Raw genomic sequence first — 21181 nt, 5'->3', positions numbered from 1 at the left:
TCACACTCAACTATTCATAAATCCATCCATTCATGACCCTTCAGTAGATTGAAATCTGTCTAGACCAGGTGAACACATAAAAGGGTAGTGAAGTTTACCAATGTCTTCCTATATGATTATTGTTTGAATACTTTCTATCAAAACTCTTCTGTTGCAGGCCTAAGGTATTCATAACTTGAATTATGAATTCATTAGTTATGAATTCAAATTTATAACTAATTTAAAAAGTAAATGCACATGCACACCCACACAAATACACACAGAATAAGCAATAGCTTTCTTTTTTTTTTTTTTCTTTTTTTTAAAGATTTTATTTATTTATTTGACAGACAGAGATCACAAGTAGACAGAGAGGCAGGCAGAGAGAGAGGAGAAAGCAGGCTCCCTGCTGAGCAGAGAGCCCGATGCGGGGCTCGATCCCAGGACCCTGGGATCATGACCTGAGCCGAAGGCAGAGGCTTTAACCCACTGAGCCACCCAGGCGCCCCAAGCAATAGCTTTAGAAGACATTCTTCAAACTAATTCTGAAATATTTTGTTTGTTCAATGTTTTAAGAGTAGGTAACCAGTGCTTGCAAATGTGTGAAGCACTTATTCATCTTATAGTTCTTAGTTTATTTCTATTTCTTCCTCAATATAAGAATATTATATGAAATTTCTCTCCTCAAAAAAGAATGATGAGAAACAGATTAAATGTAGGAATACACAAAGTTGTTGTTTTTGTTGTTTTTAATATTTTATTTATTTATTCATGAGAGACTGAGACAGAGAGAGAGGAAGAGGGAGAAACAGGCTCCCCACTGAACAGGGAGCCCAATGCAGGACTTGATCCCAGGCCCCTGGGATCATGACCTGAGCAGAAGGCAGACACTTAACTGAGCCACCCAGGTGTCCCAGGAATACACAAAGTTGTTATATTGATAATCATACCACAGGATCACTGTTCAGATTTTAAGAAATTCAAGGTTAAATTATCCTCTCATAAATCTAAGAGAAAAAAAATGGCATTATGAAATCTTTCAGATTACATTGTGAGTTCAGCATATTCTTAGAACATTCTCTTAAAATATTCTCTCAAATGTGTAAATCTTTAAAGAATTTTAATTTTGAGCAGAATATGAAAACTTTTTTAGCTCTTCTAAGAAATCTCTAGATCATGTTCATAGTCTAAAATGACACTCTACTTGTTTATATATAACTCTAATATACACATTTCCATTTCCATAATTTTTATTTTAGGAATTTGCTTTTTTATTTTTCTTGTAGAAATCAGTGCATCATAAAAAAAAAACCCTCTGAAATATTATTTTTTCTGAGAGACACTTTCTTGAAAATATTACAGTATACTTTTTTAAAATAAAATGAACCTATAATATTAATAAGCTATGTAAATGCATTTGTTGCAAAAATTGTGAAGTCTGAGCAATAAATACATAATTCTGTGTTTTTTTGTTTTTTGTTTTTTACAAGTGGCTGGTTTTTTTGTTATGTTTTGTTTTGTTTTTTAAGTTTCTTTATTTAAGTAATTGCTACACCCAACATGGGGCTCAAACTCACAACCCTGACATCAAAAGTCACACGTTCTTCTGACTAAGCCAATGAAGAGCCCCTACTTAGTTCCGTTTTAAACTATTATTATTTCATTTTGTTCAACCCTACTAAACGGCTTTAGAGACTGGGTTCTCCTGAGACTGTAAGTTCCTTTTGATAATCTTTGGGATTAAAAGTAAAACATAGTGAGGCAAGTTTTTAAAAGCCATTATAGGTATACACTGAGCCCATAGATATACTATAGTGCTATGTCCATAGGGAATATCAAGATAATTGAGAATTTTCATCAGGAATATATGATCTACTGAAGGAAAAATAAATAAATAAATAATGTATAAGGTTGATTTAAATTTTCACTCAGACATAAAGAAATATAGGGTTTTCACAAAAAGGTTGAACAGTGGGGTCAGTGTAGGATTGGTTTTCACTGGTGATAGCAACCAAGGGAGAAGCTTAAGAAAGGCTTTAGATAGAAATTGGAACAATGCTACTGAGCTGTGAATGTGCATACAACAAATGCTAGAAAATGGCTAACGTAAATGGTATTTAAAAGCAAAAATCACTAGCTGAAACAAAAGTAGACTTATCAGAAATGGGCAAGCTTGAAAGAGGTGTAAGGTAATTGAGCTTGCATGGAGGAAAGGAGAATCAGAGGATTTTAATCAGGGGAGAGTGAGTTCTTTGTTTTTATTATTTTTTAAAAATGACTATGGTGTTGAGGGAAGATATTTGTATAATTTTTAATTTCATTTCTATTTTTGACTCAAATAGATGTCTTGAAGACCTTGGACTTTCTTATTCATTATCCAATACTCAGGTCCTACACTAGGCTTTTATGTTCTAAGCACTCTTACATTATGTATTAGGTGAAATAATAAATAAAAGAATGAATTTCATGAAGATAGCTAAGAGGCAGGACAATGAGAAGAATTAGAGTTCAGTTTTCTGTTAATAAATTTTAGGTCTCTGATCCTCTGGAAATGAATGCATTTAGTGGCATACAAGTCCAATCCAACAGGCATTGCAGAGATATAATTAGCATAAATGGGTGGCTAATTGGTAACTTCCTATCCATTACCTCATATGCTGAGGGTTGACATTCATTTTCCTAGTCTGGATAAAATGAAGATAGTTACATCTCTTTTCTCTTTGTCTCTTTTGTTAATATTCTTTTTTTTTTTTTATTATTTTTTTTAGTTTATTTAAGAGGGAATGAGAGAGACAGAGAGAAAGTGGGGGGAGGGGCAGAAGCAGAGGGAAAGAATCTCAGGCAGTCTTACTGCTGAGCACAGAGCTAGAACACAGGGCTCAATCTTACTACCTTGCGATCAGGACCTGAGTCAGGTACCCCTTTCCTGCTAATATTCTTAAGCATTATAAAACACTATCTGGAGCAATGGTGAGGCTAGTGATTTGAAATAATGTTTACCAAACCAAGTATACTTCTAATGTAGGAAAATAATTCTTGATAAGAATTATCGAATTTGAATCACCTGCAACATATATGCTTCGAGATTCCCTCTCAGGTGTTGAAAAGGCATAAAGGCCATTTTAAAATTGAGGATTAATCTTCATAAAGGTGTTATCTTAAGTTGCAGGAACAGAAGAGATCACTCAGAGAGAAGGAGTAATGAGGTAAAACTGGACACTGAGCTCAATCATTTATTCATACAGCTATAATCTTTTTAATAGAATAACTATAATATATCTTACACTACATTAGTAGCTAGTTTTCAGAGGTGATTACATCACATTTTTTAGCTTCAAAAACATATGAGTGATAAAGGAAATGTAAAGTTAATATAATATAAAAGGATCTATACTAAAGTCGGAATCAGTGTGCTGTTTATATAACAAAAGAATTTGCTTGACAAATCCAAGAAATCTTAATATAGAAAAGGGCTGGCAAATTTGTTCTTTAAATAACTGGTTAGTAAATATTTTCAGGTTTACAGATGATATGGTCTCTGTCTCAACTATTCACATTTACCAATGCAGCATTAAAGCAGCCAGACACATAAGTAAAAGAATGGATATTGTGATGGTTCAGTAGAGCTTTACTTACACGGAAGATGAGAGGGATTTCATATGTAGATCATAGTTACACCAAGCCTTAATGTAGGAGGTAATTAGTGGGTTGCATCTGAAAGAACACATAGAAATTTCCCAAACATATAAAGATAAGATGAGGTAGAGTATTCTTTTTTTTTTCCCCTTTCCTGTTCTGGTAAATTACATGTAAGCATATACATTATTTATTCATTGCTCTAACTTTAAATAAAAAAATAGTGCTTTATGTAGAATAGATGCTCAGTAAATATTTGTTAAAGAAAAGTGCACTTATTGTAATAGATGCTCAGTAAACATTTGTTAAATGAATAAATACTGTTTAACTAATGGTGGAGTTTTCCCCCCGGCAGTCAATAGTATTTGCAGAAGATTCCTGTGAGCTTATTCTTCAAATTTTTAATCAAGAAAAGTGTTGAACTTTATTGAATATCTCTTCTACCTCTATTGAAAAGATCATTTTCTTTGTCTTTTAAAGTTCTAAGATAAACCATTCTTGCATTTCTCAAATTAACTTCTCCTAGGCATACCTGTTGGGTAAAAAAAAAAAAAAAAAGAAAAGAAAGAAAGAAAAAAAAAGTCTACATACACTTTGGCTCTATTTTTATCAAAAAGTGGAAGTATGTGCCCTACCCTTTAAATATGGCACAGTTATAACTGCTTTGCCCAATAGAGTACAGCTGAAATGCCACTGTTAGATTTCTAAGACGAATCATAAAGAGCCACCTTGGCTACAGGACACTGATTTTTGGACTCCTGAGCCACAGTATAAAATGTACAACCATACTGAGGTAACTTTATGTGACTATGTGGAGGTGCTTTAATGGATAGTATCAAAAATGCCGCATCTGGCAGCATCAAGACCAGCAAGATGAGTAAGTCATCATGCATGGCCAATGTCATTGGTACTTGAGATGACAACAGCTCCAGATGACATTAATGCAACTATACAAAAAACTTGAGAATCTACGGCCATACCACCCTGAACGCGCCCGATCTCGTCAAAAAACTTGAGAGAACTATTTAGCCCAGTTGTTCCTGAAATTCTGATTCACAAAATAAAGAACATTGAAAGTTAACATTTTAAGGCATTAAATTATGGTATAATAAATTTTATAGCTATTATAAGTGGATGAGAATTGTATATTATCTTTTTGTATACTATTGTGTTTGTTTCTAGCCATACTGGTAAACCCTACTTAGGATTCCACTTTTTGCCAATTTTACTATTAAAGTTCTATAGAAATGTTAGAGTATTTAACAAACAACCTAACATTTTAATATCCCAAAGTTTTGAAAGGCGTTAGAGTAAGACCAAATGGACATGTATTTTCAAGAGTTAGGAAGTATATACAATAATATTTCTTTTTTTTTTTTAAAGATTTTATTTATTTTTCAGAGACCGAGGGAGAGAGCGCGAGCGAGCACAGGCAGACAGAGAGGCAGGCAGAGGCAGAGGGAGAAGCAGGCTCCCTGCCGAGCAAGGAGCCCGATGTGGGACTCGATCCCAGGACCCTGGGATCATGACCTGAGCCGAAGGCAGCTGCTTAACCAACCGAGCCACCCAGGCGTCCCATATACAATAATATTTCTATTAAAAAATATTTCTATTTTAGGCAATGCAATAATTTTACACAAATCATGTTTTAATTCATGCAATAACAAAATCATTATGAAACATATATTGTTATTATGTCAAATATTTTATGTGGGAACTAGGGCATAAAAATTGGCCAAGGTCACAAAGTGAGTAGTAGAATTTGAAAATATCTAATTTCAATGTCGATGACCCTTAACACTATTCATTGTTTTTAAATGTCTTTGATTTCTTCAAACTATTGTTCAGTCAAGTTCTTTGCTGCTATTAATTTTGCTTATGCAAATATGTTGCTTATCTGATTTTTCCTAAAATGTCTCTTATTTTATTTGGTTTTAAAATTTGTTTATAGACATATAATATGCCCATTTCTTTTTGAAGAAAGTTTATTTTAAGAAGTGGTCCCTAATTTTACTTTGCTGAATTTGATAGATATTTACATCTTGTATCATTATCTTTAATAGTGAGCCCCCATATTATGTTGTGTGTGTGTGTGTGTGTGTGTATATATATATATATATATATATATATATATATATAAATACATATATAAAATTTGCATTCTTATTACTATACTTTCTTTTTCTATGGTTGGGCAACAAATGTTCCTAAGAAAATCTTTGTGTTCATGAACTAAAAGTCACGTACTCTCACCAGCTATTTTCCCTTATTTTTTCTGTTATTTATGTATTTTTTAAAAAGAAAGAAATAATGAGAGAACAAAAGAAAGAAAACACCCTCTTCATTATTCCTGGATTTTTTTTTTTTCATTTTAACATTCAGCCATGATGCTATTTCATGGTTAAAAAACAAAGCAACAGCAACAAAAAATTCTTTTTGATTCCATTTCCCTTTTTCCTATCCCTTATTTTTCTTCTCCACTAAGAGAAAAGCTGTTCCAAAGAGTTGTTTTTAACTCCTATCTCAAGTTCCTTCTCTCCTTTCATTTGGAGAAAAAAAAAGAAAAAAAGCTTTTTCAGTCAAATTTTAACCCAACCTGCCCTAGTAAAGTCAAAAATCACCTCTACAGTGTTAAATGCAAAAGTCAATTCTCAGTCCTCACCTTTATTAACCTGTTGGTAGATGTACATAAATAAATAAATATTAATCGCTCTGCCTTTGCCAAAAGAGTTTCCTTACTGGATCTGGGATACCATTTACTGCTCATTTTCCTCTTCATCTTCAGGTGTTTATTAGTATCCTTTGCTGGATTGTTTTCATCTTTCCAACCTCTAACTTGAGAATGGTGCAGGGATGACTTACTTTTATATTTTATATTTACACTAAATTCCTTATATATTTAATTTCGTTTCAGTATTTTTAATAATATTTATATTCTGATGATTCTAAGATTTATTAAAATGCTTCAACATTTGAATACATTGTGAAATGGTCATCACAAATAAGTCTAGTTACCATCTGTCACCTTACAAAGTTAATACAATATTATTAATTAAATTCTCCATACTATGTTTTACATCCCATGATTTATGTCATATGTTTGTACTTTTTAGTTCCCTTCATCCATTTTCCTTCCCCCAATTTTCCTCCCTTCTAGCATCTACCAGTCTCTTCTCTTTATCTAAATCTGGGTTTGTTTTGTTTTGTTTGTTTGTTTGTTTTAGATTCCACATATAAGTGAAATCATAGGATATTTGTCTTTCTCTGTCTGACATACTTCACTTGTGTAATACCCTCAAGATTTATCCATGTTGTCACAATGTTAGGATTTCATTCTTTTTATAGCTGAGTACTATCTCATTGTGTGTGTGTGTGGTGTGTGTACTGTGTATATATACAAATGCTGTCAGCATTTCTGTGTATGTGTACTCACATACACACACACACACACATATCTTCTTTATCCATTTATCTGTTAGTGGAAACTTAGGTATTTTTCCTTATCTTGGCTACTGTAAATAATGATGCAGTGAATATAGGAGGGCATTTTTTTTTTTTGAATTCGTGTTTTTGTTTTCTTCAGATAGAAACCTATTAGAGGAAATGCTGAATCATATGGTAGCTCTACTGAATGGGAAAAGATATTTGAAAATTACATGTCCTATAAGGGGTTAATACCCTCAATATGTAAAGAACTCATACATCTCAATAACAATGACGACAACAACAACAAAATGATTACAAAATAGGCAGAGAATTTGAATAGATATTTTTTTTTTCCAAAGAAGATATACAGATTGCCAACAACCACATTAAAAGATGTTCAGCATCACTAACCATCAGGGGAATAAAAATCAAAAGCACAGTGAGATAAAGAACTCTTCAAACTCAACGCATGCAAAACAGATAATCAAGTCAAAAAATGGGCAGAAGATATGAACAAACACTTCTGCAAAGAAAGCATACAAATGGCTAACAGACAAATGAAAAAATCTTCATCATCATTAGCAATCAGGGAGATTCAAATCAAAACCACATTGAGATAGAACCTTACACCAGTTAGAATGGCCAAAATTAACAAGACAGGATACAAGTGCTGGAGACGATGTGGAGAAAGGGGCTTACACTGTTGGTGGGAATGCAAGTTGGTGCAGCCACTTCGAAAAACAGTTTGGAGATTACTTAAGAAATTAAAAATATGTCTGTTGGCCATCTGGATGTCTTCTTTGCAGAAATGTCTGTTCATGTCCTCTGCCCATTTCTTGATTGGATTATTTGTTCTTTGGACGTTGAGTTTGCTAAGCTCTTTATAGATTTTGGACACTAGCCCTTTATCTGATATGTCATTTGCAAATATCTTCTCCCATTCTGTCAGTTGTCTTTTGGTTTTGTTAACTGTTTCCTTTGCTGTGCAAAAGCTTTTGATCTTGATAAAATCCCAATAGTTCATTTTTGCCCTTGCTTCCCTTGCCTTTGACGATGTTCCTAGGAAGATGTTGCTGCGGCTGAGGTCAAAGAGGTTGCTCCTGTGTTCTCCTCAAGGATTTTGATGGATTCCTTTCTCACATTGAGGTCATTCATCTATTTTGAGTCTATTTTTGTGTGTGGTGTAAGAAAATGGTCCAATTTCATTTTTCTGCATGTGGCTGTCCAATTTTTCCAACATCATTTATTGAAGAGACTGTCTTTTTTCCATTGGACATTCTTTCCTGCTTTGTCGAAGATTAGTTGACCACAAAGTTGAGGGTCTATTTCTGGGATCTCTATTTTGTTCCATTGATCTAGGTGTCTGTTTTTGTGCCAGTACCATGCTCTCTTGATGATGACAGCTTTGTAATAGAGCTCGAAGTCCGGAATTGTGATGCCACCAACTTTGGCTTTCTTTTTAATATTCCTTTGGCTATTTGAGGTCTTTTCTGGCTCCATATAAATTTTAGGATTATTTGTTCCATTTCTTTGAAAAAGATGGATGGTACTTTGATAGGAATTGCATTAAATGTGTAGATTGCTTTAGGTAACATAGATATTTTCACAATATTTATTCTTCCAATCCAGGAGCATGGAACATTTTTCCATTTCTTTGTGTCTTCCTCAATTTCTTTCATGAGTACTTTATAGTTTTCTGAGTATAGATTCTTTGCCTCTTTGGTTAGGTTTATTCCTAGGTATCTTATGGTTTTGGGTGCAATTGTAAATGGGATTGACTCCTTAATTTCTCTTTCTTCTGTCTTGTTGTTGGTGTAGAAAAATGCAACAGATTTCTGTGCATTGATTTTATATCCTGACACTTTACTGAATTCCTGTACAAGTTCTAGAAGATTTGGAGTGGAGTCTTTTGGTTTTTCCACATATAGTATCATATCATCTGCGAAGAGTGATAGTTTGACTCCATATCACTCAGCATCAGGGAAATACAAATTAAAACCACAATGAGGTACCACATCACACCAGTCAGAATGGCTAAAATTAACAAGTCAGGAAATGACAGATGCCGGCGAGGATGTAGAGAAAGGGGAACTCTCCTACACTGTTGGTGGGAATGCAAGCTGGTGCAACCACTCTGGAAAACAGCATGGAGTTTCCTCAAAATGTTGAAAATAGAACTACCCTATGACTCAGCAATTGCACTACTGGGTATTTACCCTAAAGATACAAACGTAGTGATCTGAAGGGGCACATGCACCCGAATGTTTATAGCAGCAATGTCTACAATAGCCAAACTATGGAAAGAACCTAGATGTCCATCAACAGATGAATGGATAAAAAAGAAGTGGGATATATACACAATGGAATACTATGCAGCCATCAAAAGAAATGAAATCTTGCCATTTGCGAAATAAGTCAAGCAGAGAAAGACAACTAGAAATTGCATTAAATGTGTAGATTGCTGTAGGTAACATAGACATTTAGCTTAACGAAATAAGTCAAGCAGAGAAAGACAACTATCATATGATCTCCCTGATATGAGGAAGTGGAGATGCAATGGGGGGGGGTGTTAAAGGGGTAGGAGAAGAATAAATGAAACAATGGGATTGGGAGGGAGACAAACCATAAGTGACTCTTAATCTCACAAAACAAACTGAGGGTTGCTGTGGGGAGGGGAGTTGGGGAAGGGGGTTGGTGTTATGGACACTGGGGAGGGTATGTGCTATGATAAGTGCTGTGAAGTGTGTAAACCTGTAAAACTGTACCCCGGGGGATAGAAATATATTATATGTTTATAAAAAAGAAAAAAGAAAAAAGAAAAAAATTAAAAATAGAGCTACCCTAAGCCCTGCAATTGCACTACTGGGTATTTACCCCAAAGATAGAAATAAAATGAAAAGGACCACCTGTACCCCCAGTGTTCATGACAGCAATGGCCACAGTCGCCAAACTGTGGAAAGAACCAAGATGCCCTTCAATGGATGAATGGATAAAGAAGATATAGTCCATATGTACAATAGAGTATTAAGCCTCCATCAGAAAGGATGAATACCCAACTTTTATATCAGCATGGACGGGACTGGAAGAGATTATGCTCAGTGAAGTAAGTCAAGCAGAGAGAGTCAATTATCATATGGTTTCACTTACTTGTGGATCATAAGGAATAACACAGGGGACATGGGGAGATGGAGAGAAGTGAGTTGGAGGAAATTAGATGGGGAGACAAATCATGGGAGACTGTGGACTCTGAGAAACAAATTGAGAGTTTTGAAGGGGAGGGAAGTGTGGGGTTGGGTGATCCTGGTGGTGGGTATTAAGAAGGGCACATATTGCATTGAACACTGGATGTGGTGCTTAAACAATGAATTTTGGAACACTGAAAATAAAATAAAATTAAATTAAATTAAAAAATCAACAACAACAACAACTATAGAAAACCTATACTCTAATTCCAGCAATTAAATTGGTATTCCCCATCTGCCAGTAAAAAACTCTATGTAAGTCCAGCTCCTGACAGTGAAACCATAGTATTTGCACGGAACACTTTTCCAAATCATCAGTGAAGCTCAATTCTGAGGAAAAACAAAACAAAACAAAAAACTATCTAAAATTCATAGAGCCTCATGATAGTTCAAGGAAAACTAGAAGTGTAAGCAGTTCTCTTCAACCATATTTTAATTACAAACTCCATGATTGACTTCTTTCAGAATAAATAAGGAAGTTTTAAATTGTCCTCTGACTGGTCAGAGTGTACGCAACCCAGCTGAATGCAATAAATAATGATCATGTTTTTCTTGTCAGGATGAGAAGGGTTGTCCTTGAGCAACATTGTTTCAAAATAAGAATTTCATCCCAGGGAGAGCTATCTGCCCCCTAGGGATACTGAATGGACACAGACACTGAGTGTAACACCCATCACTTTTTTTTTTTTTTTTTTAAGAGAACATACTCTTTTTTTTTTTTTTTTTTTAAGATTTTATTTGTCAGAGAGAGAGAGAGAGCGAGCACAGGCAGACAGAGACAGAGAAAGAAGCAGTCTCCATGCCCAGCAAGGAGCCTGATGTGGGACTCGATCCCAGGATGCTAGGATCATGACCTTAGCTGAAGGCAGCTGCTTAACCAACTGAGCCACCCAGGTGTCCCCATCCATCACCTTTTAATTTAGCTGTTCAATTTATTTGTACCATATAGCAGTAAATGCCACAGAGGAGAAAGAACAAACATCTAGTGTGCACCAACATTAAAGGCAGATAGGCAAAGAGAAGGCTGTGAGAAATAAGTGTAATGAGAACCAAGATAGAAACCTTTTTAAAAACAGCATTCTGGGAGCTAAAAACTTAGGAGATATTTAATGTTACATAATAGAGCTCAGGTAGAACCAATAAGAGCCTATCAAAGTCAAGTTTAACACAGCATTTGAGACTATAAAGATATCTTGCTTGTAATATATGATATGTTTTTAATAAGTTAACAATAAAGAGACCAAAATACTTTTTTGAGCAGATAACATAAGTACATTATAAGATTTAGGCAAAATTTTGTTGCAGTTGTTGCCCTTTTTTACTAGAAAGGACTGTATGTGTTTGAATATAAACAGAGTGGAGGGAAAGAAATCTAAGAAGTCAGAAAGAAGACTGATAATTGAAAATGTTTACAAATCTATAATTAAAACAATTTGGTAAAGTCAGGACATTTTTTCTTCAGAAATATCATTGAAAAAGGATTGTTTGTTACAGTGTCTAAAGTGGATGACAGATCTATGATCTTGGATTTAGGAGCAATGATCATTGGCTAAGAGTAAAAAGTAAGGGTTGAATTAAGTGATATATATGATTCATTAAAACTTTAGGACTCTAGGAGTAAGGGAATGTTGGTATTAGAGTTGCTTATTAGAAAAGGTAGCTTGTGAGCTATGAAGAGTTTGGATTGTAAGAGTCCAGGCTAAAAGAGGGAAGACTGAAAAAAAGAACTTATTATATTTGTCCTGGCAAAAGTTAAAGAGGGACATAACTGGGGCAGTGGCAAGAAGGTGAAACTTTATAATCTGTCTGGATAGCTTCCTTTTATTTTCAGTTTCTCATTCGATAACTTTTAAAAAGTGTTTTTCTTAAAATTCAGAGGAAATATAATTAAAGATTATTCTTCCTCCTAAATTTCTTGTCTCTTACTGTACCATTTTCCTCAGACTCCCATGACAAAATGGCATAGACTGTGTGACTTAAACAACAGGAATTTATATCTCACAGTTCTAGAAGTTGAGAAGGTCAAGGTCAATGTGCTGGCAGTGTAGGTTTCATTCCAAGGCATCTCTTGTAGGCAGCCACAATCTTGCTGTAAACACAGGATACATTCTTTATCATCACAACGAAAAGAGATCTCTCTCTCTCTCTCTCTCCCCCTCTTCAAAAAGTCATCAGTCCCATTGGATTAGGACCAGACCCTTAAGACCTCATTTGACTTTAATTAAACTTTGTAGAGACCCTATTTCCAAATACAGTCACCCTGGGGGTTAAGGCTTCAACATGAATTCAACATGAATTTTGGAGATGACACAATTTAGTCCATGGTACCTACCTTGTTTCTATTTTGTCCTATTTGGATTTGACTCAAATGTATTATCTACCACTTTTCCCACCAATAATACCTCACTCATTGCATTTTATCTATTCCAATCTTTTGTCAAATCTTCACACCACATTTTGGCACATTTTTCTAAGTCTCTGCTATTCTGGTCATATACCATATTACAAAATACAGATAGGAAAATATTACACAGAAAAGGATGCCCTTCAATTTCAAGGATTTCAGTTATATGGTTGATACAACTCTAGGTATTTTGAGGAGTGGTAGGCAAGATACTGTTTTTCTCAAATATCCCCACATCTGAAATTCTCTTCATGAGGAAAAAGAGATAACTGAGGGTAGAGCCTCAAAGTTCTAGTGGAGTCATGGAAAGAGTTATGCATAGCCTTTGAAATCTAGTGTTACTGACAGCTGGGTTTTGGATCTCCTGCCATTGTCTCATTTTTTAAATAGAAATATATGTAATTAGGATCCTATACTTGTCTTAATATTGTATTTTGGAATTAGATAACATTTTCTTGTTTCACAGGTTTATACCTGGGGAATACATTTGCCCCAGAATGGATTATACCCAGACTCTTACCCATACATGCTTTAGATAATACAGACAATGAGATTTGAGTGTTTTGAACTGATGTTGTAATGGGTTGAGACATCAGCCATGCTAAGATTGGGTGAATGCATTTTGCATATGGGATGCCTGTGAATCTTTGGAGACCAAAAGATGTAATAGGCACAATAATTAAATCCCCATGTCTCTAAACATAAACATGCCCTAATCCCCAGAACCTGTGAACACATTAACTTACATGGCTAAAGGGATTTGGCAGATCTTTAATTAGAGATCTGGAGATGGAGAAATTATCTTGGATTACCTGGTAGGCCTTATATAGGGTTCTAATAAAGGAAAGAGTAGGGTAGAATAGTCAAAAAGTAATGTGATTAAAAGAAATACTCATTAGAGTGATGTGACTGTAGGAAGGAGACTACCAGTCAAGAAGAGAGGGTAGTCTGTAGACACTGGCAAAAACAAATTATTCTCCTTTCTCTGGAAGGAATGCAGCTCCATCAGCACCTTGATTATAGTCCAGAAAGATGCCTGTTGGACTTTTAACTTTCAGAACTGTAAGGTAATGAATTTCTTTTGAAATTGGTGATATTTTAATACACCATCAGTAAGAAACTAATGCAATAGACAAACATCTCCCCTTTTCACCTAAAGGGCTCTCTCAACCACCTTCCTTTTCCTCAAACCTCTCATTTTGTCATCTCCTTTTTACCCTCAGCATGAACCTTAACATCCTACTTTATAGCAAGATAATTTATCCAGGAAATCCTTCTTCATGCTACAAGTAACCAGTTTCATATAGTTTTCATATGCAACTCATATTTAAGTTTAAAATATATTTTATTGATGAGAATGAAGAAAAGTGCCCGCATTAAAGAACTACTATAGACACAGAATACATACAAGTCAATGGAAATATAAGAGACGGTCAGTCTTGAGTCAACATGAATTGAAGGATGTTAGTGGTACTAACACACACATACACACACACAATTGATGTGGTAGGAAAAGTAGGTTCTAAGGTTAAGATGATAACCATTCTTTTCTTTTTTTTTAATATTTACTTATTTGACAGAGAGAGAAATCACAAGTAGGCAGAGAGGCAGGCAGAAAAAGAGGGGGAGACAGACTCTCTGATGAGCAGAGACCCTCATGTGGCGCTTGATCCCAGGACCCTGGGATCATGACCTGAGCTGAAGGCAGAGGCTTTAACCCACTGAACCACCCAGGTGCCCTCAAGATGATAACCATTCTTGAGCGTACTGTGTAACTGTTATCCCTGAGCATCATATTTAGAATTATCAAAAGTTGGAGGGAGAAAGGTCAGAGTTAAGAATAATGTATTCCAACATGTTTAAAATTTAGGAGTATAATCTATGAAAATTAAAAGACTTGCTCCAGATCAATGTACATGATATTGTAATTCTAGGACAAATTTTTAAGTCATCACACAATAATTAATTTTGCTTAGGTTCTGGTGCTTTTCTTATGCTTCTCTATTTAGAATACCTTCCTTTTTTTTTTTTTTAAGAATTTATTTATTTATTTGACAGAGAGAGAGAGATCACAAGTGGGAAGAGAGGCAGGTGGAGAAAGAGGGGGAAGCAGGCTCCCTGCTGAGCAGAGAGCCTGATGCAGGGCTCAATCCCAGGACCCTGAGTACATGACCTGAGCCAAAGGCAGAGGTTGAACCCTCTGAGCTATCCCAGCATACCTACTTTTCTTTTTCTTGAAGTATCTTTAAATAGTCCCTCAAAGTAATGTATTAACTTCATTAATTAATTTAATTTCTTCTCAGAAAAGATGTTTTACACTTTGTTTTGTATTATCAGAGCCTGTCATTCAAAAATTATGAGTTCCTTTCATTGGGAAATTGCATATTATTTCCTCTTCATATAAAATATTTTTATCTCTGCAATTTTAGAAGTCAGATAACCTATGATTACTCACTACATACTGCCAACAGTGATGGTCAAAACCTTTGTTCTTTTTCAACAACTATAATTTTGTGACATGATGTTATACTCTCTATTGTTTAATTTGAAGCTTTCACTATCAATAGCCAATTCAGTATTCTTTTCAGACTAGATAGCAATCCATACAGTCTTTGCAGTCTTTAGACTATAAGCTTATACAATCTTTATGTGTGGTCACAAATGCCAATAATGCATAAGTATTCATAACTATCTCTACATTTATGTTATAAAGTTAGTATTCATACTTAAAAAATAGAAGCCAAGATAATCCCAAGAAACTACATTATAGCTAAAAGCTATATAATTAATTTTATTCTACTTCCTTAAAATATATGCATATACATGATTACCAAAAAAAGTTATTTCTATTTTATCAGTATAAAGATATTTGTGAGATAAACCAAAATTAGATGAAATATATAATGCATCCAGTTATTTTCCCTGAATGGCTCTGATTTCATAGACTGTTCTTTTCTCCATAATTCATTAAAATTTCCCAATATTCTCTCTCAATAACATCTGTAGCTGGGTCTTTTGGTGTCAAATATACTTTTATACACTAAAGAAAAACGATTTTATTGATTTATTTGACAGAGAGAGCGAGAAAGCACCAGAAGGGGAAGCAGTAGAGGGAGAGCGAGAAGGGAGCCCAATGCGGGGCTCCATCCCAGGGTCCTGGGATCATGACCGGGCCGGAGGCAGGCACTTAACCATCTGAGCCACCCAGGCGCCCCATAAAGACAAACTTTTATTAGAATTTATTCAGTGCCCCAAAACTATGTCAGATTAAACTATGACAACTATTGTGCTCAAACCTTTTGTTATTGGTCATGCATTGATTAATAAAATCAATATACTTGAATAATAGAAAAGGCAATCTAAATGGAATTTTCAGATACCAGAAGACATATATTATTTCTGAACATAATTTTTAAGTGTTATTAATATTATTGGATTAAAATTATCTGCACAAATGTTTATAAAATATTCACTATTTTTCTCATAACTGCCTTCCTGTAGCTGCAACTTGTATAATCTCTAATGTTTAGGGGTGCTTGAGCGGTACAGTCAGTTAAGAGTCCACCTCTTAATTTCAGCTCAGGTCATGCTCTTGGGGTTGTGAGATTTACCCTCCTGTGGAGCCCTGCATCTCCTCCTGTGTCAAGCCTCACGTGGCTCTGTGCTTTGGAGCCAGCTTGGGATTCTTTCTCTCCCCCTCCCTCCACCCCTTCTCACATCTTCTCTCTCTCTCTCTCTTCAAAGGAACAAAAACAAAACAAAAAAAACAAAATCTCTAGTGTTTAGGTAAATTTTCTAGGTATCACTTTTTTTTTTTGTCTGCTATGAAACCTAGACCTTGTGGCATGTTCCAAATTGACTCAAATTGTACTAGGTTGATACTCCTCAGATAAAAATCTTCACTTATTATATAATAGAAACTCTAAATAATTGTTTTATAAATAGATCTTAAATTAAGAAAAAAAGTTGACTTCTCCATAATGCAGGTGTTCTTAACTTTTCAATAGCCAGCAATACCTGGCGAATAGTCTTGTCATGATTATATATAGAGCTGATTTATTAGCATTGTTAAAAATGTATATTTTTCTCATTTGTATTTTATAATAATTAGTAAGGGCTATTATAACCAGAAGAGGTTTAATTTCCTATGAGATGAGAAATTGTGCCTGCATATTAATTCTGATCTGTTAGGATGTTTGTCCAATTTATCATTTAAATATACTATTATACCCTCTTTCTAATTAGTTTCTATGTAACATTCACCAACAAAATTTTGAAATGAGAAAGTGAATTTTTTCATCATTGTTATTTTTCAAGATCATATTTGCTTTTTTGCTTCTTGCACTCCCATATGAATTTTATAATAGTTTTGTAAATTTCTGCAAAATATGTAGCTACGATTGTATCGATCCTAATTCTTCTGTTGTTGATGATTTCATCGACGTGAAGGTTTTTCCACTATAGAGATGAGAGATGTACATAAGGTTGCCTCTAGTCCATTAAGATATCATTCCTAGTATTTGGTTTTTCTCTTTGATAAATAAAAATGCTAGTGATACTTTATAATGATCTATACAAATTACATTTGCTAATGATAAATATGTTGGTAGAAATTAATGTGTTGATTGAAGGACTTGTTCAATACATTCCTACATTTTCACTGATCTGAAAAATATACTCACTGACTTAAAAAACAGATAAATGATAAATTCTGGAGTAGAGACAAATATAAATTCAGTGAATTTTAAGTAGTATTTAGGATCTTTGTATTTAATGAAGAGGAGCAAAAGATAAAAGAACAGTTAGGAGAAAAAATTTAATTTTTAACATTTTCCTAATAGATTAGTTATATCAAAAGAAAATGGAAAACAATAAATATAGCACTTAAAGATAACATTGGTGATGTTTTGCTAAATTTTAAAAAGGCACCTTCAATACAAAAGTGCATTTTGAATCTAGGGCAAATTTCTAAATTAAGTTGAATCTTGACATGTTTGTAGTATATCAAAAGAAATATCCCTGAACTAAAGAAGGAATTATAAATATATGGATTTACTTTTAGTCTGTCCCAACATTTTATTAAAACTATTGTACAGGTTTGTTGTTGTTGTTGTTGTTGATTGTTTTGTTTTGTTTTTAACATAGACCCATGAACTGAGTGATCCAGAGAGGAGAAATAGCAAGAAAATTTGGTAGTTGGAAAATAGAGAAATAATGTGAAGAAATATGGATCCCAGGACAGTGCTGGGAAAGTAAACTACTCATTTTAAAATCCAGACTCCTCAAAAATCTAAAGAATTTGTGTGTTACTACTACTTCAGAGCAGTAGTAACATAAGTAATGTAACCATGCAGCGTAATTTATTTCCTATTTGGTAAGTCAAATTAAAATATAGCACTTAACGTAACAAGAAAACACTAAAATGAAACAAATGGGATATCATGAAAGGACATTAGTAAAAGAAGAACTATATAAAAAATGTCGTTAGACCTTAAATAAGTGATACAAACAAAAACAAAAACAAAATCCTACAATATTTAGATAAGAAAGTCTAGACTAAAATTACTTATTAAATAGCCAATTCACAAAGTTGCTACTTCTAAAATTGATGGTAATAATAAAGTACTTTGAGGCTCAAATTAGTTATACACATGGATATGGTTTATGTTATTATGGTTAACATTTAACAAAGGTCCTGCTGTTTAAAAAAAAAAAAGGAAAAAAAAACAGCAGCAACTTGATAACAGGTCTAAAACTTAGACTTCTTAAAAAATTATCTTACCTCAGATAAAAATCTTACACTCTGAATAATAGAAATAGATGCCATTGGCTTGTGCCATAACTGGACATGTAGCAGCAATGAAAACAATGAATAAAATAGTTAGGGATATTTTATATATTCAGTTTCTATAGGAAGCAAATATCTATTTTAGCATTTACCAATTTTGAAGACTATGCAGGGTGCCTGGGCAGCTCAGTTAGTTAAGAGCCAACTCTTGACTGCAGTTCAGGTGATGATCTCAGGGTCATGGGATTAAGCCTGATGGCATGCTATACATACAGTGAAAAGCATGCTTGAGATTCTCCCTCTCCATCTGCCCTCCTCATGCTCATGCTCACTCTCTGTCATTCTCTCTTTAAAATAAACAAATATAATCTTTAAAAAAATTTTCAGGGGCGCCTGGGTGGCTCAGTCATTAAGTGGTTGCCCTTGGCTCAGGTCATGATCCTAGGGTTCTGGGATCGAGCCCCATATCAGGCTCCTTGCTCAGCGGGAAGTCTGCTTCTCTCTCTCTCGCTTCCCCTGCTTGTAGTCCCTCTCTCTCTGTGTCTCTCTTTGTCAAATAAGTAAGTAAAATCATAAATAAATAAATAATGAAAATACAAAACTAAAAAAAAAATTCAAAGAATATGTTATCTGTATGTCACAACTCCAGTAAATATTTAGTAATATTTTTTAAAAATTATAAACAAATTATGTTTAGAGTTGTGTAACATCATAATCTCAAATATTTTTATTATTATAAAAAATCTCATTCTCTTGGATGAATATTTGCAATAAAATGATGAATTATATTAATACATGATTATAACTATAACTGAGGAATATGAATAATATTGACTTATTCTATCTTTTCCTTTTTCCTACATAATTTCTTATCTTTTTCAGGTTGCTTACCATACTGATGAAATAGTTCTTTATTTTTTGTATTATGGAAACCTTCTGTATTATTACATATTTGTTTTACCTGTAGTTGGATAGAAGTACTTATTTGAGATATTTTAAAATCTGTGATTTTTTGGTCTAATTTAGACAAAGTTATTAGTTAGCACATAATGTTTTTAGTAGACCATAGTTGTGGGTTTAACTCTGATTTGTCAGAGGGACAAACTGCTTGTTCTAATAATAATAAAATCAATTTTGAGTGCATGCCTTAACATTCATATTTCATATCATGTATCACCAAATGATACAATTTTAACAATGTGACTCTAGAATCTACCATTAAGAAGGACTGATCGTTTGAGAATTTTTGTCACCTGGATGATATCATTTTATTTCTAGCTGACAGCACCAGAAATCTATTTTTAGAGAGGTGACCTATTCCTCAATAGTGGACATCTAGAGTAGGAATGAAGAATGGCTGATACCACCCATAAAACAGCCTCATGTTGTTTATGAGGCAGTGAGTTAAAATGGTAGTGTAAGCCTTGAGGGCAATGTTGTAGACATCAATCTTAAAGTATGTTCTGCTTGTAATAAATATTGACTACATCATGGATTGGCCTTTCAACTCATAATTTTTGGAACTCTAATCCCTTTAGTATTTATGCCATTTTTTTTGATTTAAGAAAGGTATTCATGGAGGAACATTAATTCTTTTCAAATCACTAGCATATCTACCCTTCCTACGCAACTGCAGAGTAATACAGCCAATGACCACAGCATCATCTAGTCTAATGTCTCATCTCATGCTTCTGTCTCACATATACTCATCCCCACAGACACTTCAGTTGCCATTAGAAAATATTACAATAATAAGAAGTACACTTTTCCTTAGTGAGTGTGAAAAATAGAGGTAGGGAATGATAAATGGATTTATAAACCATCTCTTCTCAAGAATACCATGCCATTCTGATTAAGAACTATAGTTCTGCTTATAAGGCCAGAGTTCCAAAATTATATTGTATACTAGTGACTGAAATTAATTATTGTGTTTACTGAAGGGTGCAAAATATGGAAGAGTTAAAAAAAAAAAGGAGATGGAAATAATAAGTAAAGATTGTGTCAAGGTGAGATATCCTGTCCCTAATTATAATCTAATAAATATGAATATAAGGAAATGTATTAAGTTAATAAAGAAATATTTGATAATAGCTTAGTCCATAGACAATAACAAAAATATGAAAATCATAAACATAGTACAACCAGAATGAGTACATTATGCTATAACTGCATATTAAGTAGATTTCTGTCTTAGTCCATTTGGGATGTTATAACAAAATACCATAAACTGGGTGGCTTATAAACAACAGAAATTTATTTTTTACAGTTTTAGAAGCTGAGAATTTCAAGATCCTCACATGATGGAAGGGACAATGGAGCTCTCTGAGGCCTCTTTAATTATAAGAGCACTAACAATCTTGAAACAGACCCCTCAGGACCTTCTAATCCCCCAAAGTCACCTCTTCTAAATTCCATCACATTTGGGATTAGGTTTCAACATACGAATTTTGTATGGAAACAAATATTTAGTCTATAGCTATAGCACTTTGACAGTGACTTCAGTGTGCCTTCACTAAGTAACTCATAGCAGGCCTGAGCAATGTGTGACAGTTCAAGCAATCTGGATTCATGTGTATGCATTCTTAACTTGTCACACATGTTCGAATCTACACTGGGATGTCTGATTTTTGCTCCAGGGTTCTTAGTAATTTAATTTTCAACTTCCATTTTCCTTTAAATATATCAAATTTCTATGACATTTAGCTT

This window comes from Mustela erminea, chromosome 2, assembly GCF_009829155.1.
Source record: "Mustela erminea isolate mMusErm1 chromosome 2, mMusErm1.Pri, whole genome shotgun sequence".
In the NCBI taxonomy this organism is placed as follows: Eukaryota; Metazoa; Chordata; class Mammalia; order Carnivora; family Mustelidae; genus Mustela; species Mustela erminea.
Note: the sequence above shows the minus strand (reverse complement) of the source record.